The sequence below is a fragment of the Anolis carolinensis genome, chromosome 1, assembly GCF_035594765.1.
Source record: "Anolis carolinensis isolate JA03-04 chromosome 1, rAnoCar3.1.pri, whole genome shotgun sequence".
NCBI lineage: Eukaryota > Metazoa > Chordata > Lepidosauria > Squamata > Dactyloidae > Anolis > Anolis carolinensis.
Genome location: NC_085841.1, coordinates 26,013,764 through 26,027,317, shown reverse-complemented (window position 1 = coordinate 26,027,317; position 13,554 = coordinate 26,013,764). Strand labels below are relative to the sequence as shown.

Genomic DNA, 13,554 nt, shown 5'->3' with positions numbered 1-13,554 from the left:
CCTTTGCCATTGGCCAAGCTGGCAGAGCATTCTGGGAATAGAAGTCCGAGAGAAGCATTGCTCTGAAGGGAAGGAAATGCTGTTCCTTGCCAGGCTTGCTGTCGCCGAGGCGGCCATTTTGCAAGCGGGCAGTGATGCATCTCTACAAAAGGAATACAATTGGACATCTCTTTAACTGGCATGGTTCAAAGATATGAAATTCTGGGAGTTGTAGTTTGGTAAAGCAACAGCCCTCTTTTAAGAGGAGACTAAAGGCCTTATAAAACTACAAATCCCACAAATCTGTAGCACCCAGCCCTGGCAGTTCAAGTAGTACCACACTTCGGTATATCCTGGATAAGACCACACTTTGCTGCTACAGGTTGTGCCAGAAGTGTTTCATATTTATTGTTAATGGCCTTAAATCCCTAGATCAGGAAAAAATCAGGATTAAAAATTAAGTAAGTAAATAAATACACATTTTTTAAAGAGGAGACACTCTGTATAGCGCAAGTTCATCCCTCTTACTAGGCCGATTGCTGCAGAATTATCACAAATTGACCCTAAACAAAACAAAACAAGAACATATATTTGATTTTAAACTGTAGAGTTTTTGTATATTGATTAATTTTAATGCGCACGGAGATATTCTATTCACTTTCCTATCACAGGAAGTTTTTCTCAGGCCACATCTATACTCCAGTTTCTAAATCCAGATTATTTGATGGATTATATGGCAGTGTGAATCCAGCCTCAGAGACAATATAAACTCAAGAGTAATACAATTACACAGATTCAATCAACCACAGTTCAAATATAAAGCCGCAATGGCGCAGTTAAACCCTTGTCCGGGCTGAACTGCTGACCTAAAGTTTAGTGGTTTGAATCCTGGAGACAGAGTGAGCTCCCCTCTGTCAGCTCTAGCTTCCCATGTGGGGACCTGAGAGAAGTCTCCCAGCAAGATGGTAGCACATCTCCAGAGACGCCCGATTGTCTCGCACCAGAATTGACTTGCAGTATGTTCGCTTCTGACACAATTTTTTTAAAAAGTTAAAATACAAACACACACATATACAGTAGAATCTCACTTATCCAAGCCTCGCTTGTCCAATGTTCTGGATTATCCAATGCATTTTTGTAGTCAGTTTTCAATATATCGCGATATTTTGGTGCTAAATTCGTAAATACAGTAATTACTACATAGCATTACTGTGTATTGAACTACTTTTTCTGTCAAATTTGTTGTCTAACATGATGTTTTGGTGCTTAAAGTGTACAATCATAACCTAATTTAATGTTTAATAGGCTTTTCCTTAATCTCTCCTTCTTGTCCAACATATTCGCTTATCTAACGTTCTGCCGGCCCATTTACATTGGATAAGCGAGACTCTACTGTATATTATATATAATGAGGCTTGTGCATTCACGGAGTTTGGTATCTATAGGGATCTTGGAAACTATTTCCCGGTGGATGTTATGTGATCACTGACTGTAGTTTGATTATTTGTTCCACGTAATTCAGGTACCTGCCACTATGTGGCACCAAAGCATTAAGCAATTTATAGCCTCAAAAATCCAATTTCGAATTTTCACAATATTTGTAATACAGTAGAGTCTCACTTATCCAACATTCTGGGTTATCCAACGCATTTTTGTAGTCAATGTTTTCAATGCATTGTGATATTTTGGTGCTAAATTCGTAAATACAGTAATTACTACATAGCATTAATGTGTAATGAACTACTTTTTCTGTCAAATTTGTTGTATAACATGATGTTTTGGTGCTTAATTTGTAAAATCATAACCTATTTTGATGTTTAATAGGCTTTTTCTTAATCTCTCCTTATTATACAACATTTTCGCTTATCTAAGGTTCTGCCGGCCCGTTTATGTTGGATAAGTGAGACTCTACTGTATATGAATGTTTTTTCCATACTGGCGCCTTACAGAATACTCAGAGTAATGCAAGGCCCAAATTCAGATAAAGTTGGGTTGCTGTGAGTTTTCCAGGCTGCATGGCTATGTTCCAGAAGCATTACTCCTGACGTTTCACCCACATCTCTGACAGGCATTCTCAGAGGGTGTGAGGTCTGTTGGAAACTAGGAAAGTGGGATTTATATATCTGTGGAATGTCCAGGGTGGGAGAAAAAAATCTTGTCTGTTTGAGGTGAGTGTGAATGTTACAATTAGCCACCCACCTTGATTAGCATTGAATGGCCTTGCAGCTTCAAAGCCTGGCTGCTCCCCGCCCCCCCCCCCCTTTAAGTGTCACTCTTTACTGTCCTGATCACTTGCCTAGTTTCCAACAGAGTCGCAACCTCTGAGGATGCCTACCAATATGTGGTTCTCATGATTTCTTATGAGCAAACAGATGAAGATTGATATGTGACATATGTTCTGTAACTCAAAAACTAGAGCTGATAAGGGGAAACTGGTGCCCATTTTGGAATCAACAGGTCAAATATACCCAGAAATAGATCAAACATTTGAGGCATCAAAATGTGTGTGGGCCAGTGGTATATTAGAAATAACTATTTCCTATATGGGTTGCTGTGAGTTATCCAGACTATATAGCCATGTTCCAGAAGCATTCTCTCCTGACGTTTCGCCCACATCCACAGCAGGCATCCTCAGAGGTAGTGAGGTTTGTTGGAAATTAGGCCAGGGTGGGAGAAAGAACTCTTCTCTGCTTGGGGCAAGAGTGAATGTTGCAATTGTCCAGTTTGATTAGCATTGAATAGCTTTGCATTTTCAAAACCTGGTTGCTTCCTGCCTGGGGAAATCCTTTGTTGGGAGATGTCTGAAACAATGAGGGCCAGTTAACACCTCCCAACAAAGGATTCCCCCCAGGCAGGAAGCAACCAGGCTTTGAAAATGCAAGGCTATTCAATGCCAATCAAGCTGGACAATTACAACATTCACTCTTGCCTCAAGCAGACAAGAGTTCTTTCTCCCACCCTAGACATTCTGCAGCTATATAAATCTCACTTGCCTAGTTTCCAACAGACCTCACAACTTCTGAGGGTGTCTGCCATAGATGTGGGGAAACATCAGGAGAGAATGCTTCTGGAACATGGCCATACAGCCAGGAAAACACACAGCAATCTAGTGATTCCAGCCATGAAAGCCTTCGACAACATATTTCTTACATCTTAGAAATTTGGGTGCTTAGTCTTGATTATATATATTTAAAATTAATACTATAATATATGTATATGTTGCTGTAGGTATAGGAATGCAATTAAATAAAATTGGTTTCCTAAAGTAAAATTCCATCAATTTGGAAATTTCAGTTCAGTTCACTGAAGTTCAATCACATTTCCTATTATCCTATCTCCTGTTATTTCTTCTTAACAAAATGTTATATATGGCATAAAAGGGCGGGGGGGGGGATCACAGAAAATATAATAGATACCCTACATCTGTTTAGCTTTAAGTCACTTGGATACTTCTCATAATACGTGGGTGGAAAATCTGGTTGCTTTTCAGAGAATAATAGGAAAATATGAAATACCAGTGGGTTTTATCTGAAAATAAATATACATTTTAGTTGACCAGAGGCCAACTGGGGGGAGAAACAGTACATATATATCTGTTGAAAAGATTAATAATCACATAGCATGAATTGTTGCTATGTGAATTAAAACCCACAAAGGCAACATAATGTATGTTTCTAGAAACTATATAACTATTTCCTAAACCTGTATTTTTCATTATCCACCAGCATGGGATATAGATATTTCTTGCTGGGATGCAAATGTTTAATCATATCAATAAAATTGTTCCCACTAATACTACTGTAATTTTTTTTAAAAATGGATTCTTTTTATTTTACAGTAAGCATAGCAATAGATTCAGTGCTCCTTGATATTGAGCCCTCATTCATTTCAAGCAATGGGGTTTTCAATAGATTTTGGGTTTTAATAGTAATGTGGCTATTTGGACTCAAAATGCCCTTCAAGGGTCCAAGGGCCCTGCCATACAGGCCCTATATCCCAGGATCTGATTCCAGTTTTCTGTTTATCCCAGATTATCTGGCACTGCGGACTCATATAAAGCAAAAAACCTGGGATCAGATCCTGGGATATAGGGCCTGTCTGGAAGGGCCCTAAGGAACCTTCTACATTGCCCTATAAAACCCAGATTATCTGCTTTGAACTGGATTATATGGCAGTGTAGAGACAGGCCCCTTCTATACTGCCACATAAAACAGATAAAGTAGATAATACACATTGTCTGCTTTGAACTGGATTATATGGGTCTAGTAAAGATAAAGGTTTTCCCCTGACGTTAAGTCCAGCCATGTCTGACTCTGGGGGTTGGTGCTCATCTCCATTTCTAAGCCGAAGAGCCGGCGTTGTCCGTAGACACCTCCAGGGTCATGAGGCCCGCATGACTGCATGGAGCGCCGTTACCTTCCCACCGGAGCAGTACCTATTGATCTACTCACACTGGCATGTTTTCGAACTGCTAGGTTGGCAGGAGCTGGAGCTAACAGCGGCCGCTCACGCCGCTCCCAGGGTCTACACTGCCATATAATACAGTTCAAAGCAGATAATCTGGATTTTATATGGCAGTGTAGAAGGCGCCTCAGATAATCCAGTTCAAAACAGATAATGTGGCCCGGTGGCGAAGTGCATTAAAGCACTGAGCTGGAGACCGAAAGGTCCCAGGTTCAAACCCCGGGAGCGGCATGAGCAGCCACTGTTAGCTCCAGCTGCTGCCAACCTAGCAGTTCCAAAACATGCCAATGTGAGATCAATAAGTACCGCTCCGGTGGGAAGGTAACAGCACTCCATGCAGTCATGCCGGCCACATGACCTTGGAGGTGTCTACAGACAACACCGGCTCTTCGGCTTAGAAATGGAGATGAGCACCTACCCCAGAGTCAGACATGACTGGACTTAACGTCAGGGGAAACCTTTACTTTTACCTAATATGGATTATATGGTAGTGTAGAAGGATTCCAAGATGGCATGGGGGGATGACTACTGTATTGATATAAAATATACATTTAAATGGATACAATTTTTCAACTTATTTGGCCTGCATTTATTTGCATATTGTCTGACAATTTTTCTGCACACTCACACACACATATTTAAAGGAAATTATTCAAACTTCATATGCCCAATATTGACACATTCATGTTCAGTATTGCTCTAATCCCAGATTATAGTTTATTTCCTTGCTTTTGGAGAAATCTTTCAAATCTGTGAAATATATCCCTGCTTTGTGGCCATATCCAAACTCTCTCCCATTTGTATTGATTACAATTGTTTGGCTAAAGATCTTTTCAGTCAGAAAGTCTGCATGGAATAATGTTTAGGATCCTGGCTCTGCCATTGGAAACACATCAGATGACCTGGGACAAATCCCATTCTCTCATCCTTAGTCAAAGGCAATGACCAACTTCCTCTGCATACATCCTGGCAAGGAAACCTTAGCATATGGTTGCCATTTGAAGGAGTCAACCTGAAGGCACATAAAAAGCAAAAATCAGAAAATTACTCAACTTTACAACCCCTTATTTTTCAGCAGCTGCTGTTTTATTGCGTTCATTGATGTTATGACTCACTAGAAAAGACAATATTGCTTGATAAATTAGAAGGAAGGAAGAAAAGAGGAAGATCACATTCCAGATGGATAGACTCAACCAGGGAAAGCCTGAGGGCCATTGGTGGCAGGGTGACTTAGAGGTCTCTCACTGATGGGGTCATCATAAGTCGAAGCTGATGTGACAGCTGTTAACAATAAAATTCCATAGGAGTACACAGAATTCCAGAGTGTGACATTAACAGTGGTTATGCTGACCCCTGTTTATATTTTCAGTTTGTTTTTATACACACACACACATCTGGAACTCACAGAGTTGACTTGTGTTATAGATCAGTCACCAGAGGCTGATAATTCAACTGATGATTTTGAGAGGATTGTGAGCTTGGGAAATTATAGTTCTCTCTGTGAGGAAACTGGCACGCAGGGTCTCAAGGGCATTCAGGGGAGTCAGAAGTAGCAACAGTAGATAAATAATTGAATAAATTGCTGAGTGTTAAGGAGGGTTCCCATGGGATTCCACCTGCAGCTACGGAGATCAACAAGAGACTTCATTTACAAATCAGGGCCTAAAACAGACTACATCATTCAGAGAGATTACGTGAGAAATTAGTGAAATAAATTCATGAGAAACAGAATGCTTTCATGGGTGTCTATTAAGCAACAAGTTGTTTACCTTAAGGTCAGATCAGACAACGCTGTGTTAGTGTGAGAAGCTAAGCCTGAGTTCTCTTGTTCCTGGTTCAAGTCAAGCTCTGATTTTGGATTTAAATATCCTGGAAGTTTTTATGTTCCCATTCATGTACTCCTGTTCAAGTGTTACTAGTTATTTCTTCCTTATTGGGGATTTATGCTATATCTGTGACTCCTGGCTGTTCCTGGACTTTGTCAACTTTGAAACCTTGTCAAGCCGCTTTAAGTCCCCTTCGGGGTTTAGAAAGGCGGGGTATAAATGTCATAAATAATCTATCTATACACATAATAAAAGTTAAAATCTGTATGTGTGTATGTGGCACTGGTGTCCGTTCCACTAACAGATTATAGTTCCAGCCTCCTCAAACAGACTATAGTTCTCAGTGCTGTGGAGCCACCAAGTCACTCCCTCCCTGGACATTGCAAGTTACAGCAAGCACATCCCAGTGTTCCTTTCTTTCTCTATTTGCATGACCCCCACTGCCTCTCTTAACCCTTTCCTACCCTTTCCTATGGTACACAGCAAACAGAGGAATGATCAGCAACTGACATACTGGAGAGGTTTGGGGAGAATTCACCATGATTTATAGCAGGTGTAGGGACTGGGATGTATAATTCACCTGCAACCTAAGAGCACTCTTTTGCTTTTTATCTGTTTTGACAAAAAACTGTTTGCTTATATTCCTGGATTCTTGTGTGGTGCAGTGGACATAGGTGTTTCCAGGCCTGGAGGGCAACAACTTGGCCATTGAAATATCAATCATGATTTTCAAGACCTCTAAGGCATCTTTTACACAAATGTATAAAATCCACATTGAACTGGATTATATGGCAGTGTGGACTCAGCTAATCCAATTCAAAACAGATATTATCAAAGCAGACAAGTCATAATATCTGTTTTGAATGGGATTATATGAGTCTACACTGCCATGTAATCCAGTTCAAAACAGATAATCTGGATTTTAAATGGCAGTATAGGAGGGGCCTAAGGATCCATCTACACTGCCATAGAATGCAGTTTGGAACTTCATTATATGGTCATTGTAGACTTAGGCCTCTTCCACACAGCTGAATCAAATCTCACATTATTTGGTTTGAACTGGAATATATGGCAGTGTGGACTCAGATAATCCAGTTCAAAGCAGATCTTGTGGGATTTTCTGCCTTGATATTCTGAGCCCTTCCACACAGCTATATAACCCAGAATACTAAAGCAGAAAATCCCTGTGTGGAGGGGCCCTTAGTCCTGACCTACACTGCCATGTAACCCAGTTTCTGAATCCAGACTATCTGCTTTCAACTGGATTATATTGCAGTGTAGGCTCATATAATCCAGTTCAAAGCAGATAATCCAGATTATGGGAAACTGGATTATGGCCCCTTTTACATTGTCATATAATCCAGATCATCGAATCAGATAATCTACATTGTCTGCTTCAAATTAGATAATCCACATTGGGCACCACAATTTAAGGGAGATGTTGACAAGCTGGAATGTGTCCAGAGGAGGGCGACTAAAATAATCAAGGGCTTGGACAACAAGCCCTATGAGGAGCTGCTTAAAGAACTGGGCATGTTTAGTCTGCAGAAGAGAAGACTGAGAGGAGACATGATGGCCATGTAACCAATTTGTGAGGGAAAGTCATAGGGGGGAAGGAACAAGCTTGTTTTCTGCTGCCCTGGAGACTGGGACACGGAACAACGGCTTTAAACTACAAGAAAGGAGATTCCACCTGAACATTAGGAAGAACTTCCTCACTGTGAGAGCTGTTCAGCAGTGGAACTCTCTGCCCCGGAGTGTGGTAGAGACTCCTTTGGAGGCTTTTAAGGAGAGGCTGGATGGCCATCTATCAGGGGTGCTTTGAATACAAATTTCCTGCTTCTTGGACTGGATCGCCCATGAGGGGGATTGGACTGGATAGCCCATGAGGTCTCTTCCAACTCTAAGATTCTATGATTCTAAGCATCCTCAGTGACAAGGGAGATTGCTTCTGGAACATGGCCATACAGCCCAGAAAACACACAACAACAGCATAAAAACTGCCAGCAGCGTGCGGAAAGGAATGAGGAAGTACTGCCATTTTTTTAAAAAAGGACTTGGTGTCACAATGGACAACAAAACAGCAGTTTTCCCCTGTGGCTGGAACCAAACATACCCTCATGAAGCTGGAAGTTTTAAATTGCCTCTATATTGTCTGTCTATATGTTGTATGTCTAATAATGGCATTGAATGTTTACCATGTACTTACTTGGGCGATCCCTTGTAGTGCGAGGATGATGGTCCTCCAAGTGTAGTGTCTTGGTGGTAGATGCATACGTGGCTGTGGAGACCTATTCTTGACCCGCATTTTCTTCCGCAGTGAAGACATTGGTTTCCAGATGGTAGGCGGTCCTGGCCAGAGTTGGCTTGACGCGCCTTCCTCTTGGCACATTTCTCCCTTAAGCCCTCCGTTCATGCCTCTTCGAATTCTGCGGCACTGCTGTTCACAGCTGACCTCCAGCTAAAGCACTCAAATGCCAGGACTTCCCAGTTCTTGGTGTTTATGCCACAATTTTTAAGGTTGGCTTTGAGCCCATCTTTAAATCTCTTTTCCTGTTTCCCGTTCTTAAGTTGGGAGTACAGTAACTGCTTTGGGAGATGGTGATCGGGCATTCGGACAACGTAGCAGAGTTGATGGCGTAGGAGCATCACTTCAATGTTGGTGGTGTTTGCTTCTTCCAGCACGCTGACATTTGTCCGCCTGTCTTCCCAAGAGATTTGCAGGATTTTTTGGAGGCAACACTGATGGAATTGTTCCAGGAGTGGAGTGTGACGTCTGTAGACAGCCCATGTTTCACAGGCATATAGCAGGGTTGGGAGGACAATAACTTTATAAATAAGCACCTTGGTGTCCCTATGGATGTCTTGATGCTCAAACACTCTCTGCTTCATTCGGAAAAATGCTGCACTTGCAGAGCTAAGGTGATGTTATATTTCAGCATCAATGTTGACTTTTGTGGAGAGGTGACTGCCAAGGTAGTGGAAATGATCAACATTTTCTAATGTTACACCATTAAGCTGTATTCCTGGCATTGCAGAGAGATTGGCTGACTACTTCTGGAAGAGCACTTTGGTTTTCTTGGTGTTCAATGAGAGGCCGAGCTTCTTGTATGCTTCTGCAAGGTGTTTAGAGTGGCTTGTAGATCTTCTTCTGAATGTGCACAGACTATGTTATCATCAGCATATTGGAGTTCTATAACAGATTTTGTGGTGACCTTGGTTTTGGCTTTCAGTCTGCTGAGGTTAAATAGTTTACCATCTGTCTGATAGATGATTTCTACTCCGGAGGGAAGCTTCCCATCAACAAAATGAAGTATCATAGTGATGAAGATAGAAAATAAGGTTGGGGCATAATACATCCCTGTTTGACACCTGATTCCACCTTAAAAGGGGCACTTTGGGAGCCACTGCTGTCCAAAACTGTTGCCATCATATCATTGTGGAGGAGCCGCAGGATGTTCACAAATTTGTCAGGGCAATTGATTTTGTGGAGGATGGTCTAGAGAACACTGCAATTCACTGTGCCAAATGCCTTTGCAAGGTCAAATAATGTCATGTGCAAAGATTGATTTTGTTTCTTGCATTTATCTTGGAGCTGTCGTGCAGTGAAGATCATGTCCACTGTTCTTCTGGAGCGGTGGGAGCCGTTCTGGGATGCTGGGTGGGTGCCTTCTGAGACAGGTAGAAGGCAATTTGCAAGGATTCTTGCAAGGATTTTCCCAGGGGATGTTAGAAGGATAATACCTTGATAATTGTACAATGTTTTGTGGACGAATGGCTCAAATATTTTGTATTATTTTAAATCTGTATTTAATTGCTTATGTTTTATTCTTTGTATTATTGTGTAAGTAAAGGTAAAAGTTTCCCCTGACATTAAGTCCAGTCGTGACCAACTCTGGGGGTTTGGTGCTCATCTCCATTTCTAAGCCGAAGAGCCGGTGTTGTTCGTAGACACCTCCAAGGTCATGTGGCCAGCATGACTGCATGGAGCGCGGTTACCTTCCCGCCGGAGCGGTACCTATTGATCTATTCACATTTGCATGTTTTCGAACTGCTAGGTTGGCAGGACCTGGGGCTAACAGCGGGTGCTCATTCTGCTCCTGGGATTTGAACCTGGGACCTTTTGGCCCGCAAGTTCAGCAGCTCAGTGCTTTAACACACTGTGCCACCAGAGGCTCCTAATTGTTGTGTATTGGTATTGAATTCTGCTGGTTTTGTAAGCTGCCCTGAGTCCCTTCAGGTGAGAAGAGCAGGATAGTAATAATGGAAATAAATAAATAAATAAATAATTTCCGCAGTCTGTTCTATCCCCCTTTTTAAAAAGGGTGATGATGGTGGCATCCTTGAAGTCTGCTGGGATTTTCTCAGTCACCCACACTTTTTCAATGAGCTGGTGGAGTTGTTGTTTCAGCTCAGGTCCACCCTCTTGGAAGATTTCAGCAGGGATCCCATCAGGTCTGCTGGCTTTGTTATTTTTTGGTGCAATAACACATCCGTTTGCCATGTATACATTCAGGGTGAGAAGGGTGGAATATAAATACTGTAAATATTTATTTATTTATTTACAGTATTTATATTCCGCCCTTCTTACCCCGAAGGGGACTCAGGGCGGATCACATTATACACACACAGGGCAAACATTCAATGCCCATAAACACATCAAACAGAGACCAAGACAGACAGACGCAGAGGCAATTTAACCTTCTTCTGAGGGGATGTTCGATTCTGGCCACAGGGGGGAGCAGCTGCTTCATCATCCACTCTGATGGCACTTCCTCATTCCAAGTCGTAAATTAGTTAAACTTGCCTCCCACTTTTATAAGTGGTACCTTATTTCCTACTTGATAGATGCAACTAACTTTTGGGTTGCTAGGTCAGCAACGAGCAGAGGCTATTTTTTTTAAATTTTTTAATTGACGGGTGCTCACCCCGCCACGGGCTGGCCTCGAACTCATGACCTCATGGTCAGAGTGATTTATTGCAGCTGCTCAACAGCCTGCGCTGTTGATTAGACTAGGGAGATTAGACTAGCCTCCACTTTCCAAGCTTTCTATATACACTGAGTCTATACCACACATGGGTAGCCAGGAAATCAGAAGACGTTCACTTCTTGGGAGGAGAGCAATGGCCAACCTTGACAAAATAGTGAAGAGCAGAGACATCACACTGGCAACGAAGGTCCGCATAGTCAAAGCAATGATATTCCCCATAGCAACCTATGGATGCGAGAGCTGGACCATAAGGAAGGCTGAACGAAGGAAGATAGACGCTTTTGAACTCTGGTGCTGGAGGAAAGTCCTGAGAGTGCCTTGGACTGCAAGAAGATCCAACCAGTCCATCCTCCAGGAGATAATGCCCGGCTGCTCACTGGAGGGAAGGACATTAGAGGCAAAGCTGAAGTATTTTGGCCACATCATGAGGAGACAGGAAAGCTTGGAAAAGATCACGATGCTGGGGAAAAAGGAAGGAAAAAGGAAGAGAGGCCAACCAAGGGCAAGATGGATGGACGGTATCCTTGAAGTGACTGGCTTGACCTTGAAGGAACTGGTGGCGGTGACGGCCAACAGGGAGCTCTGGCGTGGACTGGTCCATGTGGTCACGAAGAGTCGGAGACCACTAAACAACTAAACACTAAACAACTGCTCAGCGTAGAACAGGCATGGGCAAACTTGGGCCCTCCGGCTGTTAGGAATGGTGGGAGTTGAAGTCCAAAACACCCGGAGGGCCCAAGTTTGCCCATGCCTGTTCTACGCTGAGCAGTTTTAATTTGAAAAATATGGCAGCTATGGTTTCAGGTTCAGAATCAAGGCAGCTACAACTGCCATGACTGAATGCTATGGAATCATGGAATTTGTAGGAAAGTGAACTTTATCTAGCCTTCTCTGCCCAAAGAGTGTTGGTGCCTCACCATAGGCCTCATTAGCAGTGCAAGGTGGTGCCAAAGTGCATGAATTGGGCAGTGAGTGTAGGCAAAGACAGGCCCTTCCTCACACCAACTCCTCTCCTACCCCTTGGAGCCCATGGCCCGCGGGAACCACCCCTCGTCGCTGATTGGTCGGGGAGGACCTAAGTTCCGCCCAGCGCCGCTAAGGAGTGGCGGGCGCGGCTGCCACTCAAGCCAGATGGCGGCGCAGATGCCTTCGGGATCTAGAAGAGAGCTGAGGGAAGTTGCAAAGCTCCCTCAGAAGCGGCGCCGGCGGAGATTCCTCGCAGCTCAGGTGTGTTAGCCTTCCCTCCCTGACTTTCCTCTTTCCCTTCGCTCCCATTTCCCTAATCTTTCTCTTTCCTTGACGCGGGAACTTGAGGGAGAAAAGGGAGGGCACAAGCAGAGAGCACTTCTTAATTGAGAAGTCACAAAAATGGTGATGAGAGGAAGACGCTGGTGGGTGTCTACACTGTGGAGTTAATGCACTTTGACACAGCTTTAACTGCTATCCTAGATGTTCTGTAAGTCACTTAACCTTCTCTGCATTTCTTCTTAGTGAAAGGAAAATATTCTCACTCTTAATCAGTCACCAGAGGAAGAAGCTGGTGAGCATCTACACTGTGGAGTTAACGGAGTTTGACACCACAAACCTGGGAGGTGTAGTTTTACAAGGCCGAAGAGTGCTGGGTGCCTCGCATCCCTTAGCATTGAGAGATGACGCTTTAAAGTGTGCCAAACTGCATTAATTCTACAGTTTAGATCAAGGCATGGGTAAACTTGGGCCTTCCAGATGTTTTGGACTTCAACTCCCACCATTCCTAACAGCCTCAGGCCCTTTCCTTTTCCCCCTCAGCCGCTTAAGCGGCTGAGGGGGAAAAGGAATGGGCCTGAGGCTGTTAGGAATGGTGGGAGTTGAAGTCCAAGACACCCGGAGGGCCCAGGTTTGCCCATGTGTGGTATAGACTCAAATAATTTCTTTATTTACAGTATTTATATTCCACCCTTCTCGCCCCGAAGGGGACTCAGGGCAGATTACAATGCACATATACATGGCAAACGGATGTGTGCAACCTTCTACAAACCAGCACGGGCACTAAGATCTACCGGGGGAGCCCGCTTCTTGGTGCCGCCTCCGTCTCAAGTGCGGTTGGCGGAGACGAGAGAGAAGGCCTTCTCGGTGGTGGCTTCCCCGACTTTGGATTGCTCTCCTCAGGGAGATTAGACTAGCCCCCACTTTCCAAGCTTTCTGTATACACTGAAGACATGACTATTTTGACAAGCCTTTGACAATGCTTAATGAACATATCTGAGGACCTAGGTCAGTGGTTCTCAACCTCTGGGTCCCCAGGTGTTTTGGCC

General features: G+C 43.3%; 1 protein-coding gene across 2 annotated transcripts in view; it reads left to right on the top strand.

The window, feature by feature from the left end:
• Positions 1-12,359: 12,359 nt before the first annotated feature.
• plekhh2 (pleckstrin homology, MyTH4 and FERM domain containing H2) overlaps positions 12,360-13,554 on the top strand; it is a 62,959-nt gene continuing 61,764 nt past the window's right edge. Inside the window, exon 1 of one of the 2 annotated variants that reach the window (XM_008115711.2) lies at positions 12,360-12,487. The gene's annotated coding sequence lies outside the window, so the exon portion shown is untranslated. The remainder of the gene's footprint in view (positions 12,488-13,554) is intronic. The other variant, XM_003224042.3, reaches the window with a different exon arrangement.